This window comes from Euleptes europaea, chromosome 12 (genome assembly GCF_029931775.1).
Source record: "Euleptes europaea isolate rEulEur1 chromosome 12, rEulEur1.hap1, whole genome shotgun sequence".
Classification (NCBI taxonomy): domain Eukaryota; kingdom Metazoa; phylum Chordata; class Lepidosauria; order Squamata; family Sphaerodactylidae; genus Euleptes; species Euleptes europaea.
Window position 1 is genome coordinate 48,241,088 of NC_079323.1, and position 21,611 is coordinate 48,262,698.

Below are 21,611 nucleotides of genomic sequence, written 5' to 3' on the forward strand. Positions count from 1 at the left end.
CCGCACCATGAAGCTTGTTAAATCAATAATAATAATGTTAAATAAATCCCCGTTTTCACCCATCTGTCCTGTTAAGTGACAGGACAAGCAATGAAGAGTCCAGGTCAGGAGGGAGATACAGCGGGAGACCTAGCCACTGTGCAGTAGAGATGAAGCCAAAAAAATAAACATAAAAGTAACATCAACTATTCATTTGTCTTCTGTGTTTTCAGATTCTTGGAGTAAGAGTGTATTTTGACTATTTCTCATATTGTTTCTTCATCTTTGACTTTTTGGGGGGGTCTCAAGGAGGATTCCATAAAAATTAAAACATGCATATAACTTTTGCACAGAGATGGAACAGTTTGTTTCAGAGGGTAGCTGTGTTGGTCTACAGTAGAACTGCTAGAATTGACTCCAGGAACACCATAGAGACCAACAAGATTTTGGGGATATAAGTAGAGTCACAGTTTAGGTGTGGCTCTCAAACGTTTAATACACCAAAAATCTCGTTGGTCTCTAAGGTGCTCCTGGACTTGATTCTAGCTGTTAAAACAACTTTGTGTTTGTTTCAGAGCCGTGTTTCCCCGAAAATAAGACACTGTCTTATATTTATTTTTCCTCAAGAAGACACACTATGGCTTATTTTCAGGGGATGTCTTATTCCGAGGGAATCAGAACTGTCCTCCCTCTCGGCTCCCGTTCTCTCCTTACCACCCCCTTCTGGTCCCACCCCCAGAGGCCCAGGCGCGCTGGTTGCCGGGCCTTTGAAGTGGCCGCAGGAGACTGCATCTGCTCAGCTGGGCTCCTCCTGTCTTCCCCGCCCCCAGAGGCCCGGGCGCGCTGGTTGCAGAGCCTTTGAAGCGGCTGCGGGAGACCGCCTCTGCTGAGCTGGGCTCCTCCTGGTCTTTTCCACCCCAGCCCCGGGCGCGCTGGTTGCCGGGCCTTTGAAGCAGCCGCGGGAGACTGCATCTGCTCAGCTGGGCTCCTCCTGGTCTTCTCCACACCAGCCCCGGGGTGCCTTATTTTCGGGGTATGGCTTATATTAAGCAAATGCTTAGAAATGCTGCTACGGCTTATTTTATGGGTATGTCTTATTTTCGGGGAAACACGGCACTTAGAGATTACTTTCAATGTGACTTCAAATTGAATTTGATCTGTCCAGTCTCCCAAAATCTGTTATACCTACAGTCACTGTGTCAGTATATTTTATTAGAATTTTCGGTGGTTTGCAAAGTATCACTTTGCACTCACAAAAACAGCACAAGCACATTTGAGCCCTGGATTGAATAAAAGCAAAATCAAATCAGAATTGCACAGAAAAATGGCCCAGTTCAAGGGAAACCATGTCTTTTCATCATGTGCTGTTGCCAGGTGGTATTCATGCTACTACTCTGGTATTTTAACTTTGGTATTTTAACAGGCACACCGTTCTATCCTGTGTAAAGATTAGAATCACTAATTTCAGTTGGATGTAGGAATGGTTTTGATTGTGATAGTTGTGATTATTATCTTACTTCTTATAGAGGAACCTCCTTTGAATGAAATATACATAGATGCAATACTTGATGAAGTCCAGTATTTATATCAGGACACATTTCTTTCTCTTGGAGATAACATATAAATTGTATTCCCATGGTACAAATAGTACTTCAACTTTTATTGAGCTTCATTTTTGTTGTGTGATTGATCATATTTATAGTGTGAAAATAAAAGCAAGTTCTGCTGAGTTTTATCGCTGTGTTATTTTCAATTAGTAGAAGTATCTGATTGCATATGTATTTACCAGACTGGATGTAGGTTTTGAATGTGTATAAAGGGTAGGGCTAATTTACAACTTCTATTCCATGTCATCCTTTGGATAAGCATTTTTATAGCAGTAAACATGCTATTTAAAGGAAAACTATGCTCCAATATAATAACTTGGTTAAAATTAACTTCAGAAACACCTCTCCATTAACTGGGAACTTCATCACAGTCAGTATTTTCTTTCTTACATGGGTAAATCGGTAATGTGCTTAACTTCAAAATCTCCAGAAAGCAAATCAGCGCTATTATTCCCTGGGCAAACAGGTTCTGCAGTTTTTGTGGTTGTTTTCTAAAATATCTTGTAATTGTATTAGGCTTTGAATGTGTTTGATGTCTATAGAATGGCCTTTGAAGATGTGATACGTCATTGAAAGAGCATCTTAGTGAAGTTACAGGTAGTGATACTGCATGATTACTGGGCTTGTACCCTTTCTAATGCATCTAGCAATTTTTTTTCTTTAAAACGTCCTTTCATGTGATTACTTTAACATGAAAAATAAAACTGATTTTTAAAACTAAGGTGGTAAAGAAAGCAAGTAGCTAGTTTTTGCTGAACACACGAGCAGCATTTACTTCCATCATGCATATCATTTTTGTTAAATACTGTTAAAAAATAAAATTACGTTCTGTGACTTTAGATCAGACAACATCGAAAATGAGGGAGTATTAAAATAGGCAACCTCTCAACCAGTAGTACAAGTTAGGAATAGCTTTACTGCTTGATTCTGTTAAAATTGTATAAGCTGATCAACAGCACTCTTGAGGTACAACCAGGACATTTTACTGTGACCTAGCTGAGGGGTAACCAACTCTTTTTAAGCCCTTGTACACCTTTAGAATTCTGATACAGGGTGATAGGCAAAACTAAAAAATAGCAGGAGGTAGAACCAACTACTGTCAGAAAGTGCAGTAATACTTAACTCTTATATCATCATCATTCCTTTATTGGCATAAAAACATAATACACAAAGGGTACAAAAGGAATGGAGATATCAAAAAGTACCCTTTATGGCAAAGTTAAAAGACAGTTACATCAAATAGCGCTGTTTGTTGATACTGCCATCTAATTAACAGTTTGGTGGGCTTTAAAAACAAACTTTAAAAACTGTGCCACCATCTCCAATATATGGGGCGAACGATTGTTCAATAAATAGGAAACGTTAAAAGAATCTGAGACTTTCTGTCTATTAACCAACAGGGGGCTTAAAAGTTCGTTTCGAGATTCTGTGTAGAAACTACAATAAAATAAGACACGAGCAACCGTTTCAATACAATTGTTGCCACAAAGGCAAAGCCTGTCAGACAGAGGGATTTTCCGGCTAGAGAAATGGCTCTACGTTGAGAAGGATCACACAGGTGAGATAAGTATGGGGAGGGCTGATACTTAACTCTTACAGTAACTGTTCAACATATCAGGTAGAAGCAGGATGCCTTTTTAAAACGAACATGTTGTTTAAAAATATTTTCTTGCACACATAGCTTAACTTCAGTCATGCAGTAAAGATCTTTGTGGTGTGGTGGCAGCTGCTACCTAAACAACTTTTTAAAAAGCTGCACACCCAATCGGTTCTTCAGTGGCCAATCAGAAGCCTTTCTATGCAAAGAACCAAATTTGGCCCCACCCACTTTCTGAAAACATTTGGCTGGTGCCCGGAAAGGTGTTAACAGGCACCTAGGCATCCACAGGTGCCACGTTGGGGACCCTGACCTAGCTGTGCCAAGTTGCTTCTATTCATTTTCAAACAATATTAAAAATGACATCTTGGCTCAGCTACTGCTGAATGACAATTTTGTTTTTATTTTTTGTGAAAAGTAAATATCTGATGCTAGAGGAGAAATGGATATAGAAAGCAAACTTACAACTAGCCTGATTCCACCATTATTTCTCTGTAAAGCCAAATATACTCAAACTGGAGTATAGGAAATCCCACGAGATTGTTAATGTGAAGTACACTCCAGGAAGAATGTTAATGGTGATATTACCAATGTTCATATCCATGTTGTTCTTCCAGAAGAGTTAAACTAAGCAGTACCTTACCCTTATTCATTATGTTCCCTAGGGATATAACTATCAAGTGATTACTTATTGAGCTCTGGCTCTGTGCAGTCTTTATTCACTGATATGCCAGAGTTACTCAACATGCATTTGAAATAAACTTCAACACTTAGTTCAAATTCTGTAAATAAAGGCAGGTTGGATATTCTGGGAAGTGTATTAACCTTTTTGGTCTAAACTTTCATGGATTAGGGGGGAGAAACCTCTTCTCTTTTGATTAGAATTCAGCTGTCCTGCCCTTTTTTGTTGTTGTATTTTTCAAAAAATATTCTTAAATAGCAGGGAACATGCAGAATACCTTTTAGCAAAAAGTAATAACCAGCCTTGTTGGTGGTAGAAAGTGCTGTCAAGTCTCAACCAACTTATGGCGACCGCGTAGGGCAGGGATGGGGAACCTCAGGCCCGGGGGCCGTATGCGGCCCCTGAGGACATTTTTTGTGGCCCTTCGGAGCTCTGGGGCCCTGCCGCGGAGGCGCGGCATAGGGCGGCCCTCCCTGACGGTGTTCCTGGGGCCACGGCTTGCAGGGGTGCTGCGACGCCCTTCGGAACTCCTTTCGCCGACTGACGGCTGTTGGTCGGCGAGGAGTGGGAGGCACGCTTCCCCCAAGGTTGCCCCCGATAGCTGCAGCATGCAGGAACGCCGGGGCACACTGTAAGCACCTCTTGCTGTCTGTCGGCTGTTGAGCAGCGAGGGAGGGGGGAAGAGGCCCGCGGCTCCCGGCGGCAGAGCATGCGTGCAGGAGCCGATCAGGCTTCAGGTGGCCTTTTGTGAACTCTGGGGCCGGGAAAGCATGGAGCCTGGGGCCAGGTCGCGTGGGGCCGGCGGGTGTGTGTGTGTGGGGGAAGGCTTTTCTCTCTCCCTCTCTTTCTGTCTCTTTCTTTGTCTGTCTTCCTCCGTCCTTTTCTTTCTCCCTCTCTTTCCATTTCTTTCTCCCTCTCTCCCTTTTCCTCTTTCTCTGTTTTCCTTCCTTCCTCCCTTGCCAATCGACCGCGGGGTGCACCTCCCTGGCGCCTCGTTTTCTCAGGCCCACCGCTGGTTGCCCTCCCGCCTGGGGGGGGAGGACCGGGGGATCCCTCCAGGCCTTCTCTGCGTGGCCTCCCCTGGGGTTGCCAACCTCCAGGTGGTGGCCGGAGACCTGGCAACCCTAGCCTCTCCCCCCCACCGGGAGATCTACACCTGGTATGGCCCCCGAATGATGTTATAAATGTGCAAATGGCCCTTGGCAGGAAAAAGGTTCCCCACCCCTGGCGTAGGGTTTTTAAGACAAGAAATGAATAGAAGTCGTTTGACATTGCTTGCCTCTGCATAGCAATTCTGCACTTCCTTAGTGGTCTCCCATCCAAATACTAACCATGACTGACCCTGCTTAACTTCCAAGATTGGGTTAGCCTGAGCCATCCAGCTCAGGGCAACAATCAGCAACACACATCTGGAATTAGTGGCCCAAACAGCTTGCCAAAGTTGTCGCTGAAGAAAGATGGGAGACAGGGCTTCAGCCATGCCGTCATTCATTCTGTCATTGATATATGTGTGGGCTCAAACATAAACAGCTGGATCCTAACTACGGTCATTGGAAAACATACAGATTTTTGCAGAATTCTTCTCCATTGCTGCCATTCCTTCCATCCCTTGGATAGTGTTTCCAGGGCAGTGGGACCCTAATGCGTAAATAGCCATGTGGGTTGGGGGATGCAGTGAGAAGCAAAAAGCTGGTTCCTCCCACATCTTCCATCAGAGGCTGCTGTAGGAGAGTAAGACAGCCAAAAAAAATAAATAAATAAACATGATTCCACTAATAGTAGTTAGGGTCCAGCCCTGTATGCATAGTCGGTGCATGTATGCATGTAAAAGCAGTGTACCATTGGAACATCTGTGAACCAATATCCTGGACTTCTGAAAGTTAAATAGCCTCTCAGGACACAAACAACAACCGGTGTGTGTGTGTGTGTGTATAACAACTGATACTGGAAAAATAGCCCTCCCCATAAATCACAGATCTAATCTGAATTGTAGCCCACAATTGCTGTTCATGGATGCCCAGTGTCACATGTAGTTTGAGCAACACAAACATCCACATCCAAAAACGAGTATTGCAGGTACTGAGAAATTACTATAGCCACGAGTCCCTTGAAGACTAAGATTCCATCCGTTTTAACAGGAAAGCTTGCATTGCATCCACCCTTGGGACACCGCAGCTGTGCCTGTAATTCCAGTCTAACCATAGCTCTACCTTAAGTGGTAAATAAAGTTGGCATCTAAAAACCAACTCTTCTCCTCCTCCTTCTCCTTCTTCAATTCCAAAATCTCTGTCTGGTTACAAATGGAGGTGCTTGGGAAATCTGTTTTATGCTTGATCTGTGGAGGGCTTTGGTTGTGTGTTCTGGAGGTGAAAACCCTTTGAGTTTGGAAAGAGGTAGCTTCTTGGTAGTGAGAGATTGATCACCAGGAGAGAGGGTCTGGATGGTTTCTTGACCACAATTGACTTTCCTGGCTGCTGCAAAGATTAAGCAATCATGCATCATCTAGATAGTCTGATAGCTTATGCGGTTGTCAGTGATCGTGGTGCACCTTGGCACCAATGACACTGGGAAATATAGTTGTGTGGTCCTTGAGGGGAAAAATAGGTTACTAGGCAAAAGGTCCAGAAGCTCAGATGTAGCATTGTTAGAATTGCTACCTGCTCCACATGTAAGGCCAGCTAGATTGGCAGAGGTTCCGGGTCTCAGTGTATTAATGCCACAATCAAAAGGCTGCAGAGCAGCTTCTAAGCCAAGTCTTGGGGAAAAGCGGAGAATGGCTTATCATGCTCTTCTGTGCTGTTAAAATAATTACATTTCTTATTTCAAAATATTTATGGAACATTTAAGCAACAGAGCAGCTATAACATTTGCATCTTTCTTAAACATGAAGCACTTTGAAAGAAGAAAACTATAGCTTAGAGATAAAAGACAACCATGCATATTTATAATTCTTATTCTCTTTTAGTAATTGTACATTCTGTTCTCATTCAGAAATTTAGAAGGCCCTCAAGCAGAAGTTCTTAATAGCATGTGATGCCTTACAAACAAGGCATATATCCATTAACTGAGAAATGTATTTTTATAAGTCTGTTAAAAAAAATGAACAGATCATCTGAGTCGTCATATCAGAATGATCAGCCATCTGATACTAGGCTGAACAGCAACTATTTCCTGAGATATTTATTCCTGACATTGGAGATTTAAATATATATATATATGGTAATTTATATTTACAACATTTAACTGATTGTTATTATTAAACTAAATAACACAGAAAAAATATCATTATGTTTTTATTTCTGTTTTAAAACTGTTAGAATTTTGTTTGTGCCTTTTGATTTGATATCTTGCTTTAAGCCAATACGTTATGATTGAGAGAAGTTTTATGCAAAATTTTATATTAACGTATCTGATTTTCAGTAAGTCTAAAGTAACTAGGTTCAAAGATTTTGACACAAAATCAGTCAGTTTTGATCAGTCAGTTTCACAAGGTATCTTGGCATCTACTGACTAAATCTGAGCCTTGATAGTCTCAGGAACAGGAAATTAGTGGCAAAAGTTGTTGTTGTTTTTCTTTTTTGCTAACAAAATATCTCAAATACTCCGTGACTTGGATGCCAGTTGTAACAGACAGAGGAAACATCTAACACATTATCTGGTCTGTTTATGGGTCATTTTGACTCAGTTACCATGATGGATGTTGACGGGATCCTGGGATCTGTGATGGGATCTTAGTCCATCCAAGTTTCTGAAATCAAGTAAGGACCACATAAATATGTAATTTATTTCAGTCATAAATCAATCACTATCTCAGGGCACCTTTCCAGTTATTGTGGCCAGTTATTGTCCTGTCTCTAATTTGCCCTTTCAGGCAAATTAGACCAACTCAGTGGCAGACCAACTCAGGCCTTCTTGGATAACTCATGTGCTCCAGATATTTTTCAGTCTGGTGTCAGGCCTGGGTACGGGACAGAGATAAAGGTGGTGGCTTTAGTTGATGATTTCGTTATGAATGTAGGCAAAGGACAAGCCTTTTTGTTGTTCCTACTGGAATAATATGCAGCCTTTGATACGGTAGACCACTATGCCCTGCCACGACAACCTTTCTTATCCAAACAGGGGCTTCTACACCTTGCAAATGGGGCAAGATCAACAACTGCCCATGCGTGTGCATTCTCTGTAGCGGCTCCCACTCTTTGGAATGTCCTGCCTGAGGAAGTCAGGAAGACTGCCACACTTTTAGGCATGTGTAACATAAGACTTACTAATTAACTGCAGGTCATAATTTCTCTTTTACAGAAAGAAAGATTGCATTGAGTTGAGGACCCAAAAGTGCACTTTTCACATCAGCAGGCCATTCAAATTGTAGTGAGAGAGTCATCTGTCAGCGTATTGTCAGAGACAGCTATCTGTGGCCTCTCTGACTAGTCATCTTTCAGTGGCTACTATGTTACCGTATATACTCGGGTATAAGCCGACCTGAGTATAAGCCGACCCCCCAAATTTGAGGCCAGAAAAGGGAATTTCTTATTGACCCATGTATAAGCCGAGGGTCAATAAGAAATGGCGGCCGCCATTTTAGAGCGCAGGGCCCCTGCCCCTGGTCGCCCTCCCGCCGGCCTCCCGGGCCCTCCCAACCCACCCGACCCCAGTGCCATCCAAGGGGGGTAGGGGGAAGAGCCCCTGAACCCCCTACTTACCGGGAGACGCGGCGAATCGTCGGCGGCGGCGCAACCTTCCTGGGCCAGCAGGAGGCCCCTCCAGGCTCCTGCCGGCCGGAGGAAGGCGCCTGGGCACGTGGGTGGCAGCGGCGCGGACGGCAGGGCCTCCTGCCAGCCCAGAAAGGCCCCTGCCGGCAGGAGGAAGGCACCCGAGCGCCTGAGAGGCGGCGGCGCGGCCGGCAGGGACCTCCTGCCGGCCAAGGAAGGCCCCTGCTGGCTAAAAGAACGCGCCCGGGCGTGTGGCCCCTGCCGGCCGGAGGAAGGCTCCCGGGCGCAGCGGCGGTGATGGCAATAAGTTCCCCCCTCCCTCCTCCCCCCTCCCCTCCCCTACCGTATTGACCCGCGTATAAGCCGAGTTCGGCTTTTTCAGCTCTTTTTTTGGGCTGAAAAACTCGGCTTATACGCGAGTATATACGGTAGTTTGCTCTTGTCCTGTCTTTCAGTGGGTCCCGCCTGATACTTGGGTGCAATACAGTTGTTCTGAAACAAATGGGTGTTCAAAATACTTCACATACAATATCTTAGGCATCTCAGATTCTTGGCCAGTAACTTTATAAATCCCCCCCCCACCCAGTCTTTAGCAAGTCTCTCAGACCATTGCCCTGTATCCTATTACTCCACTAAGAAAGTTTGAAGCTTTCTTTCAGCCTTCCTCCAACTTATTGGCTCTTCTCCAAAGCAGGATACTGCCCAATGACTGTACCTGCATTTCAAAGATGATTGATTGTTAGCCACTGAAGCCTGATAAAGAATTGTTTTATAATTCTGAGCTGGTATAGATCATAGTCTGTTTTATAACTTATTATCCATTCTAATTTAACAAACCATCTGTGATTGTTATTCTAATTTTTATTTCATTCCATTTGATTTTGAAATGCATATTTTGAGCTTTGAAATGATCTCTTTGAAACACCTAGAAATCAATATAAGACATTAAAATATTATTTACTTGCAGCATTTCATAACTTTTTGCTGTGGTGTTATACTTTGCTTGCCAACATTATCTTGTAATACAGAACTTTGCCTTCTTCGAAGAAAACAGATATGCTATGAAAACTTTGTTTGTGTGTGTGTAAATACAAGTCATCAGATCTTAAATACAAATCTGTGTGGAGCATAAAATCTGTTTCCTTTCATTCTGTTTGGTCAACTGAAAAAGAACATCTGTACCATCGTACTTGCTGCAATTTTCCACCCTAGCAATTACCCACATGAGCAAAGATCATGTGCAGTGTAACACAGAAGGATTAAATGGAGCAGGGTTTCTGTTGATGTGGGTAATTTAGTGGAAAAGCTCTGATTAGGATAAACTTGCCGAAGGGTGCTAAAGGGTGCTTTAGATGGTATATTTCTGGTTTGCTTTTGTCAGAATCAATAAGTGCTGATTTTTTTACACATAAGAATGGGTTAGAAATTCATCATTCATGGATAAAAAAAATTGTTGATGGAAATGAAAAGGGGGTTTTATACAAAATGTATTTTTTTCCTGTGCAGATGAGTCAAACGTTGCAAGGTTAGTTCAATTTTTGCTTCATTTAGTAATATATTGCAACCTGTTTTGCAAATATATTATTTAGCTGGCAACAAAATAAAGTATTTGTCTGGCGCATTGACATCAGAATGTGAGGAAATTATTAACATGGTATGTTTGCAATGAGGTGAAATTTTACTTTCCAAATAGTTTACTACCAAAAACGAAAGCAATAATAAGAGGTTGATGCAAGTGCACTTTGTATCTTTTTTAAAAAGTATACATTATGTACAAAGAAAGTCACTTTAGGGCAATTTACACCTGCGTGGTCTTGGCTATTTGTATTGCAAAGTACAATAAATTAATATAATATAATAAAATGAATGGTTTCTTTTGATGACCCTGCCATGGACTTCAGAAAGAGAATTGTATTGAAGCAGAAAGGCCATTAGATAATTTAAATATACAAATTCTATATTGTGGTTATCAATAAGGTATTATTATGCATAGTTGCTCCAGTCTAAGTCCAGTGAAATACTGTAGTTCACATTCTGCATCCTGTTTGCATGGATGGAAGATACTGCAGAAAATCAATAAGCTACTTTTGGTTTTCTTGTTTTAGGATCTTAACACAGCAGCTGTCTTAACAGTTAACTTGTTTAAACATGCTATATTATGGTGAGACAAATCTTTAACTCACCTTTTTTTCTAATTTGTTGATGCAGTTTATCAAATTAAATCTGAAAACAATGAAAGGTTAGAAATGAGCCCCTGAATAGTTATGGGTTCTTATTTATTTGTAGGCAAGCGGGACTGAAACCATGTAAACAGCAGAATAGAATAATCTTTGAAGTTTTGTGCTATTTAAGAATTAATTCTGCAGATTTGGTATTATTGACATAGAAATAAAGTTCTGTCCTTGGCAAAATGCATTATTGGCATAGGCAGAACTAGCAATTCAGAAAGACACTCCTCTTTGTGGTGGATTATAAGCTTTTTTAAGCTAAATATTCCATGCTCAGAAGATTCCTTCTATAAATGGAAGACATTTTCTGTTCACAAAAAGACCTCTTCTCTGGGTTTCTTTTGTGATTGAAAAGAGTCTTCTCAAAAAAGAAGACTTAGGGACCAATCCCATCTATAGCTAGATTGAGTGCATATTTTCATAATATAGATATAAGATTTTACGAGTAGTATATCACTGTTTGTAGAATGCAGTTGCTATTCATTTGATTTTCAGCTCATTAGTTTAAAATGTTACTTGAACACATGAAGCTCCCTTATAGTGAATCAGACCCTTGGTCCATCAAGGTTAGTATTGTGACTGGCAGTGGCTCGTCAGCTATTTATTTATTCATTTAAAACATTTATTAGCTACATTTCTACCTTTATTTATTTACAATGTAAATAAAACAAATATGATAAAACACACATAAAAGACCACAATTTAAAACCTCAAGTAGGACCAGCACGAAATAAAACTAAATTAGTCAAATGCAGTCCTAGATAAACCTGTCTTCAACTGCCCCCTGAAGATCAAGAGTAAGGGGCCAGGTACACCTCCCTGGGGAAGCTGATCAGTAATCATAGGGCTGCCACCCAAAAGGCCCTCTCTCATGTGCCCATCAGATGAGATTCTGTGATTGATAGGACAGTCAGAGGGGCCTGTCACTGTGACCTTAATTCCTGAGCAGGAACATAGGGCAGAAGATGGTCCTTCAGATACCCTGGTCCCAAGCCATGAAGAACTAAGACAAAACCAAACACCTTGAATTGGGTTCAGGAGTGGATCAATGGCCTGTGTAATTGCTGCAGTATTGGGGCCACATACTCTGGGTAACTGGCTCCAAGCAGCCGTCTAGCTGCAGCATTCTGAACACTCTTCAAGGGTAGCCCCAGTAGAGTGCATTGCAGTAGTTCAGTCTAGAGTGAAGTCTTGTTGGTTAATAGTTAATAGTTAAGAAGCTCCATTGAATCTCCTTTTTTATATATATTGGCACAATAATTGCATGTTTCAAAACTCTGGGCATGATTTCTGTCTTATTTATCTGTGAGAAGATAGGTGCCAAAACTTCTGGATGGCGTGGAGGAGGTGCCGCTGTGCTGCCTCCAAACCGGTTTCCTGGCCGCTGAAAACCTTTAAAAAGCCATGGCAGCGCCCGGAGACCAGCGTCCGGCCCTCCCCTCTGGTGTTGGGGCCACTTACAGCGGTGTAAGTAGCCCAGACGCCGGTGTGGAGGGCACCAACGCTGGAGCAGCCCCTTCCTGGACTCTTGAGGACCTTCGGCCTCAGGAGTCAGGAATGCGCTGTAAACTTCAGATTTTGTAACTGGTGGCCATTCTTGAATCTCAGAGTCCGAAGTTGCAAGCATAGTCCCCTCATAAACAATGACAGAAAATTATTTTCCCAGCATGCCACAGGAATGTGACAAGGAAACATACTTCACAAGTTTCTAGCAATTATATTCCAAAAAAACTTGTTATCTTTTAGGTTGGCTGCCCAAACCAAGCGATTCCAGCTCTCCTTTTTTTGCACCTCTTCTTAGTGCTAATAATAGTTTTATATTCATGATTTAATGCAAGAAGCTGAGCTAATGTATCCTCATAATGTAACTTGAATAGTCTATGCATATATTGCATTGCCCTCTTGATTGATCTACAGTCAACATCAAACCAGCTCCCTTTCCTAGTTCCACTGGACAGATCTGCAACATGCATATAAACTGTTCAAGTGGCTGAAATATTTTCAGTAATTCATTTATCCTCTGGAGATTACTATCTAGAGAGGAATAGAAAGAAATCATCACCTGTATAACTTCCACCCTAGCCATCAATCTCTGGGCCTCTTTATTAATTTCTTGGTTTCATCTGATTGGTCTTAACTTACTTACTACTAAAGGTAAGGTAAAGGTCCCCTGTGCAAGCACTGGGTCATTCCTGACCCATGGGGTGACGTCACATTCCAAAGTTTCCTAGGCAGACTTTGTTTGCGGGGTGGTTTACCAGTGCCCTCCCCAGTCATCTTCCCTTTACCCCCAGCAAGCTGGGTACTCATTTTACCGACCTCGGAAGGATGGAAGGCTGAGTCAACCTTGAGCCGGCTCCCTGAAACTGACTTCCTTTGGGATCGAACTCAGATCGTGAGCAGTACTGCAGCTTAACACTTCGCCATGGGGCTCCTTACTTACTACTACTTGGGTCTTAATTACTAGTACTGAGCTACAGCCCCCTCCATCTCTTAAATCTGGCGTCTCTCAAGTCTTAAATGTTTTCATTTTGAATCATATAAATTTTGGCAAATACTAACCAGTACTGTTATATTATTGCATTTATTTCCAACTAGTTTTTGCACAGAGAAAAGTCAGGAGGATTTAGGAACTTTTTTTTTTTTAACTGAAGAATTTTTTAATCAAGTAAGTGTTGCCTGGATTAAGGTTTTGCCAAACCATACACACAGTCATTTATGTTTCTTTGAGCTTTAGCTGAAGGTTGGAAAAGAATTATGAATGTAAATAAATACTAATCAATTGGAGCTCTGTTTATTATTTCTCTGGGAATTTCTGTACAATTTGAGAGCAACCTGCTACAAGTTCAATGGATGATTAGGTTTAACCTTGCTCCTCTGTTAGCTAGATTGGCTTACATTCTATCAGCAAGGGATTTAAATTTACTCTGACACATTTTAATTGGCATTTGTGCAGCACGTACACACAGATGCTGAATTCATTGAGAAATCCTGAGAGCCATCTGTTTAACTAGCTTTGCCCTCTAATAAAGTATATAATGAAATAAGGCCTAGGTCTTGGAATTTACTCATATAGTTATCACTGATGTTTACCATTGCCAGATTAATAGTGGGTTGTAGCATGTGTGAGTTATTACTTGATGGATTTACCTAAAAGTAGTCATATTTTACTTGCTGTTCGTTATGTCTCCTATATCTGGCTCAGACATGTTTCTGTTCAGTTGGTAGTAAAAGGTTTTCATCAGTAGCTGACATAAATGTTCTTGATGCAATCAAGCCTGAAAAAGTAAAAGAGAAAGGTTTATCAAGTCACTTCTTTACTGCTTAGCTAAGTAAATATATGTGACTGTATACCCACTCATGTGTATGTATGTTATATGTGGAAAAAATGATTATGTGTGCTTACTGCACTCTGTCTTTTGCAAGCAGCCTAGAAAGCCCTAACACTACATGATTTGATGTGATAATGTTCTACCAAATTACAGTTCGAAGCCATATTAGCAAAATGAGAATTACCTTTTCAATTGATGGATAAATCCTCTATCCTCTATTAATCTATAACTAAAAAAATGAAAAAAATGACTGTGACTTAGTCTGCCACTTCAGAATGCATAACTGGGTTTTCATATCTTGGCTTTTGCCTTTAAGAAGAAAGCCACAGGAAATAGACTGTACCAAATAATTTTTGAAACCATCAAAGTGACCTCAATCCACTAGATTTAATCCACATCTTTCTGAGATTAGGGATCTCTGTAGTACAGTTTCTGATTATTGTTACCAGTATTAGTTAGTTTCATGATGCACTTAACAGAATTTAAGTGCACTCAACAGAATTTTATAAGCAAAAAAGAAGACAGAGCTCTGCCCAGAGAAGCTACCAATACAAAATTTACAATACAAAACAGAAAGAAGAGATGGTATTCAAAGGGAAGAGAGGGTAGCAAAGGATGACTGAAAGCAAATTCATCTGTAATTGATTACAACTGAGAATGAGGGTGAAGGTCTAACAGAAACACGTTGGAATTGAAAGGAAAGGTCACTCTATGGAGGGAATTCCATTCCGAGGAGCAGGAGGTATGAAATAATGGATGTGAGTAAGCAGAAAGTTGTTAGCTCTTGCTCATGGGAAACAATTGCTAAATTATCAAATGGGGCTCAGATTTGTTGATTCTCTTGACCTTTTCTGTCAAGTTAGGTTCGGTGTCCTTTCTTAATACGAAGCAGATTGTTTTGATGCTAAAATGAGGGCAACTAAGTTTAGAAAACGTGCGAGGGAGATTTTCGGTTCCTTGAGCTTTCTCGGTAGCAGCATGATTGCTTTTATAAAAATTGGACTGTTGATAGTATAATTGTCCAGGAACAAAAAAAAATCCCCTTATATTAGTTTCATGATGCTTACACACAGATCAATTTATTCTGTGTCCCAGTTAACAGAATTAGCAGCACAGATTTTCAAGGTTATATTGGGCTGTGGGGACAAAAGAGACTTCAGATTGGCATAATAGGTTGCAGATTTTCATGACTAAAGAGAAGCTATGGCTAAATACAGAGTTTTGTTCTCCCATGTTGTAGAATTAATGTAAGGAAACACATTTCTCTCTTCACCATTCAGCTTTTGGATTAAATGGAGAATGTTGATCAGATAGAAAGGAGCACATTGACAGTTGGCTCTTTAGAAGGAGCAACACAAAGTACATGAAATGGTTTCTTTTATTGGGCCAACTGGAGTAACTGGAAGAAGTTTTCAAGTTAAACAGAGGTGTTATTGAGAATTGTTTTTACAGTTGTAATGACATTTGTAAAATACTATACATGCCATTTTATGCTTGTTAAGATCATTTGGGAGAGTGTATGGTGCTGTCCTCTCCTAGGACTGTATTCAACATGGAACTGTAGGAAAGATAGAAGAAGGAGAAGGAGTTGGTTTTTATATGCCGACTTTCTCTACCACTTAAGGGAGAATCAAACCGGCTTACAATCACCTTCCCTTCCCCTCCCCACAACAGACACCCTGTGAGGTAGGTGACTGAGAGAGCTCTAAGAGAGCTGTGACTAGACCAAGGTCACCCAGCTGGCTTCATGTGTAGGAGTGGGGAAACTAACCCAATTCACCAGATTAACATCCGCTGCTCATGTTGAGTGGAGAATCAGACCTGGTTCTCCAGATCAGAGTCCACTGCTCCAAACCACCGCTCTTAACCACTACACCACACTGGCACTAATTTGACTCCACTATCTGTCAAATGCTTTTTGCATGTGGAAAGCTTCTGGTTCAGAGTTTCTAGCATAGTATTATTTATATAGTATTAGGTTACCACAGTTTAAGAGATTTTTAGCACAATCCTGAAGGGGGGGTAGATCTGCGGCGGCCAGGAGTGGCAGAGCTGCACCGCCTCCTCTGAGGCTTCCTGGCAGCCACAAACCCTAAAAAAAAAATTCTTCAAATAAGAAAAATGGAGGAAGTGCCTCATTGAAGACAGCAAGGCTGCACCACCCAAAAAGGTGGCCCAGCCCCACCATCACTCAAGGGGGTGTTCCTAGAGCTAAAAGGGCTGTGGATGGCAGCTCCACCCCTCAGAATGCCCCCCCCCACTGGTGCGGCCTTTCCCTTCTGGGAAAGCCCTGCCAGCGTGACTGCACTGGCAGCGGTGGGCAGCGGTGCCTGTATGCCGGCATGTTTGCTCCGATGCCAGTGTAGGTGCCACCTTAATCCATGATAAGGTGTTTTGCCCCCTCATTCAAGAATGGGCTGTTTGTTATAGAGGTACTTTAAAAGTAATAATTTACTGGTGTAGCTGGTATGGTTGTGTGGGACAGTAAACTATCCCACTTCTGGAACATATAAATATGATCTTATTAAAAACTAAAGAATCACTTTAGATTTTTGAAACCCTCTTGGGAACAATGAGTGTTGGCTTCCTAGGCAACAGGGAGAGAAAGAATTCAGATGCTGGCTAATATTTTTGTTTCAACATGAGTATATCAAAAAGAGTATATCAAAAAGATACAAAAAACTATGATGCTAAATAATGAGTGTTGATACGTTCAACAAGGTAATAGTGCTATCGTCATAAGAATCATATATCATTAACCCAAATAAAAATAATAGAAAACTATGGGGTTTCTAATGTTTAATTGCTTAATACTAACTTTTTCAAACTTCTAATTAAAAAGTATTTAATAACCAAGTTGTCTTTCCCCTCTGCTACATATTCAACCGAAATTATAATTATTCAGTTTATTTTTTTCTGCCTCTTTATTCAGTTGACATTTGCATTGGATGTGAGTGAGATAATATGTAGATTAATTTCCATTGCAAAATCCTTAAATAATTTATACTATTAAAGAATAATGTGCATTTCCATTGTTTATGGCACTTGGTTTTCTCATTAAGAAGCTTCATTTTTTTCTTTTAATTAAATCCTCAGATACTGTAATGTGGCCTGTGCTTTCATGATATGTGCATATGACAATTCAGTTTTGTTCTTGCTGACTACATTTGGCCATTAATTTTAAGAACAATTTGAATGATAGTAGAATTTAACTCCATTAGATTTGCATTTTAAAGCATATAGATAGAAGAGTAATAATTTCTGTGAAAGATGCATTTCATGAAGATCAAGGTTGAATTTAACAATTTTATCATCTAAGGAAGGGCTGAATTAATCTCCCTGCTGATTTTATTTATTGGTTGAAAAAATAATAGATATGCTTTTTATCATTATTTATCCAAAATAGCTGAATACTACAAAGGACTGCTACAATACAATCATATATCTGGTATGAGATCTATCATATACAAATATATTTCAGATTCACAAAACATTTTAAGATAACATTTCCTCATTTCATATCTTATGAGAAAAATGAAATGTCAAAATTACCTTCATTGTGACAATAAGACAAACCTAGGTAAAAGGAAAAAAAACAAAAACAAATTATAACCCATAAAAACATCCAAGATTTTTACAGAGAAATCTATGTAGTTTCCTGGTAGCTGTACATTCTTGTTCTATTTCTTTTAAAGATCTGAGCAATCATTTGTAATTACTAAGTAATGGAAGATGCCATTCAATTTTATTTAAGCAGAGAACAAACAAACATTTATGACAGAATGGAAGGTTTCTTCTTGTGTTTTAAAATGTGATATGCAAATGAGCAAATAGATGTTGTGATTTATTTTCTTTTTTCTAATCCAGACAGGTAAAGAGCAGTGTTATAATTCTTATTAGTCTTTGTGTATGGAAGAGCTAAGAATTTTATTTGAAGGCTCTGTTCAAAGTTCCCTGCTTTCGTTGTAATATTTGTGAAATGTTGATCTGCTTCTAACTGTGTCTGTATGTAAATGAGAAGAGGGGGCACTTGCAAGAATTCATGGTGGAAACGAATCTTTATGCATGACAGGAGTGCTGATTTCATTTACAAAAGGAGAGAATACCTAAGTAGGCAGAGAAGATACTCAGTACCTAATGTCTAGGCAAAGGTCTGTTAGGTCTCTTATTGTAAAAAACCAACAACAACAAAACAAATCTGTGAAAGTGTGTCATAGCAAGACTTACGGCATCAGGGCCTGGATTCCCTAGTACAGTTTAAAACTGGATGCACCTGTCCTAAAGATACCTGTCAGAGCTGAAGCTAGAACGGAGACCATGTCCAGGTTAAAATGCAGCAGGAAGAAGATGCTGTTTTGTTTACTGACAGGTATAAATTCAAATTACTGAGCTTATGATTCCAAGAATCCCATTTTCGATTTCACTTCTTTATTATGCAAGTATCTAGCACCACTTTTCTCCAATATCTGCATTTCATTATTCAGCATTCTCTGTAGAATGAGTAGTAGGAGAGAACCTCCATTATTCAGAATCCCATAGACTCCCCCCACCAACCATTTCTACCAAGGAAACTAGGTTGCCGGTCTCCAGGAGGGAGCTAGAGATCACCTAGAATTAAAACTAATCTCCAGATGATAGAGTTATTCCTTGACTTTGCAAGTAATATTTTTTTTTTAAAGCCAACAAGCAAGGTATCAGATTGGCAGGAGTCTTCCTATCACGGAGATAATGTGTAGGATTTATGGGTAAAGAAGCAGCAGTCTCTGATTTTGGTTCCAGAAATGGAGCATACAAGGAAGCCCTTCGCTAGGCTTCCTGGAGAGGCAACAGTTGGACCTATCAACCAACTCTGAAGTGCAAGCAGTACATATGTATTTAAGCAAAGAATTATGAGGGACACATTAAAGTAAAGATCACGGAGTCTGAGATCAGACTTTTGGCCAAAGGCAGAAAGTTCACAAGAGGAGCAGAGCCATTTGACCAAATTATTTTAAGTTTGCCAAAAAAAAAAAAAAAAAAAAAGGTTCACATGCTGAAATTTGAGCCTTAGAAAACTAAAGTAACACACTTCACTGGATTATGAGGTATACTACTACTACCCCTTGAAAAGAAAATATATGCTCAATTTACATTTGAGACAATTTATAAAGGACACGGAGAGCATTGCTTTTTCAGCAAGAGGAGCAGTCTTTAAATTTATAACTTTATGTTCAATTGCCAGGCCCTGAGGCAATCCCGAACTATGTATCTCTTTTACAGCTGCAAAAATAAGTACATGACTGCTATCTTCAGAGTAATCATTAATGGATTACATTATGTTAGCTTTTCATTATGTAATATTAGAATCAAAATAATTAATAGTACATTTTTAAAGTATTTTGCTGTATCTGGTCCTAGTCCTTTGTTGTTTTCCTAAGGTATTTTAGATCAGTAGCTAACTGGTGAAAAGTTCTCAGTTTAGACAAGGTAGACCACTTGTAGGGCAGATTTTAACCTAACATATAGAATTTACCCAATTTGTTTTTATTAGACTAGAATTGAACTTCTTTGTTGCTTCAAAGGTGTTTAGAAAGAATCTAAGGTATCTGAGAGGTTTTCACCTTTGACTTTTATGAGCATTTTCGGACATGAAAGACACTTAAGGTTTGTAAAGCAACATTAGAATTAACTTTATTGCATGATACTGTTAAAGTACTTTTAAAGTACTTTTCCATTTTAGACTGCTGATATAATCTTGAGATCTAGTAAGATCTTCTTTACCCAGTTCTTAGAACAGCTTTGTTAGGCTATGACAACTAGAATTCCCATGCAGTAAATATTGGGGTGGGTTCTATCCCTACACTCCCATTCTACTGAGCAAAGTTCGAAGCTTTCTTCAGCCTAAGGAGTCTGACCCATATACCAATAGTGATGTGTGCCCCCCCCCCCCATCTTTGAATACCTAAATCTGTGGATCGAGGCCACATCAACTCTAAACAGAGTTTTCTTCAAAAGGGGGTGGAGGATTGTGGATGAAGGAAAGGATGGGATGAAAGGTGGCTGGCTGGCTGGATGGGAGGATTATGGACAGACCCCCCCGCAGGTTCTCTCCAGGGCAAGTGGCTGGCTAGACAGCAGGAATCTGAGAATGGAAATAAACACCATCCCCTGGGAGGAGAGTATGGAGTCCTGGGATCTGCACTAGCACACATGGCACTTTATGTTTTGGAAATTATGCAGACTCACAGGGCAGAGTCTACAGAGGATTACTCAGTTAGGGAAAGCCTGAGCAGAGAGCAAATAGCTCCAGTGGGACAAAATGAAATTCTCCAGAAGTTGAAAATGATGCCTTAGGAGCCAAAACCCCATTTTAGTTTTATTGTAGATATTTATATCTGTATGAGAGATGTAGAAATTGAAATTTTGAACAAACGAAAACAAACCTTCTTCTTCCCCTTCCCTTCCTGCTGGCGCTGGGTAGGATTTGCAAGTGTCCACCCCCCACAATCTTTGCAAGTGTCTCTCCCCTCTGTTCCACATTCTCCTTTTTATCTGAATTACATACTAGAGGGAATCGAGGGCAACCCTGTTTCCCCCCCTCCCAGGGTTTCTAGATTGAGTTCCCCCTTATCCTATCACCATCTCCTCCCAAATTACAGTACTACTGAAAATGAAACCATAACAGATTCCACAACATTTTGTTCTGGGTCCTCACTTGTTTACTTAATAGTCCACCTTTTATCGCTGAGACGTATGTACATGTATATGTGCATATGTGTGTATGTGTACACATGAAGCTGCCTTATAGACCATTGGTCTATCAAGGTCAGTACTCTCTACTCAAACTGGCAGTGGCTGTCAGTTTTTTTTTCTCCTAATCACCTACTACCAGATCCTTTAAACTGGATATTCTGGGTATTGAACCTGGGACCTTCTGCCGGCCAAGCAGATGTCTACCACTGAGCCACAGCCTTGTCCTTCCCCAAAGACCTAAGAACCACTTAAGTTGGAGGAGGCTTCTTAGGATTAAGGATGGCTCCTTAGAGGATGTTTAGATTTTCCTCTTTATTTTGTATTGTAAAAATTAGTACAGTGGACAGAATTTTTTTTTAATATCCTATATTTTTCTTATAACATGATTCTTTTATGTGGTTTAAACAGATGGTAATCTGTGTCCAATATGGATGGCTTACACAGTCATGTTCATCCAATGTACAATTTTAAAGGGAACTTTACTGAATTATTAATTTTTACATATCAACATTTTACAACTTCATTCTCTAGAAAGATGTAGACATCATTTCATTTTCAACACTGTGATTTATGAAGAACATTCACATTAATGGTCACCATATCAAGTAAGTCACTTTGTCAAAATCCATACAGGCTCCTTTTTGTGTCTTTGCAAGAAAATGGCTCATATTAGAGACAGGAAATGTTTTGGATTATATAGGTCCAGTTTGTGCACTTGTGGTTGTATGTTCTAGGTGTGTTCTGA

At 40.3% G+C, this 21,611-nt stretch overlaps 1 protein-coding gene across 1 annotated transcript in view; it reads left to right on the forward strand.

Moving 5' to 3' along the window:
- ROBO1 (roundabout guidance receptor 1) overlaps positions 1 to 21,611 on the forward strand; it is a 711,324-nt gene that overhangs the window by 552,707 nt on the left and 137,006 nt on the right. The window lies entirely within an intron of this gene.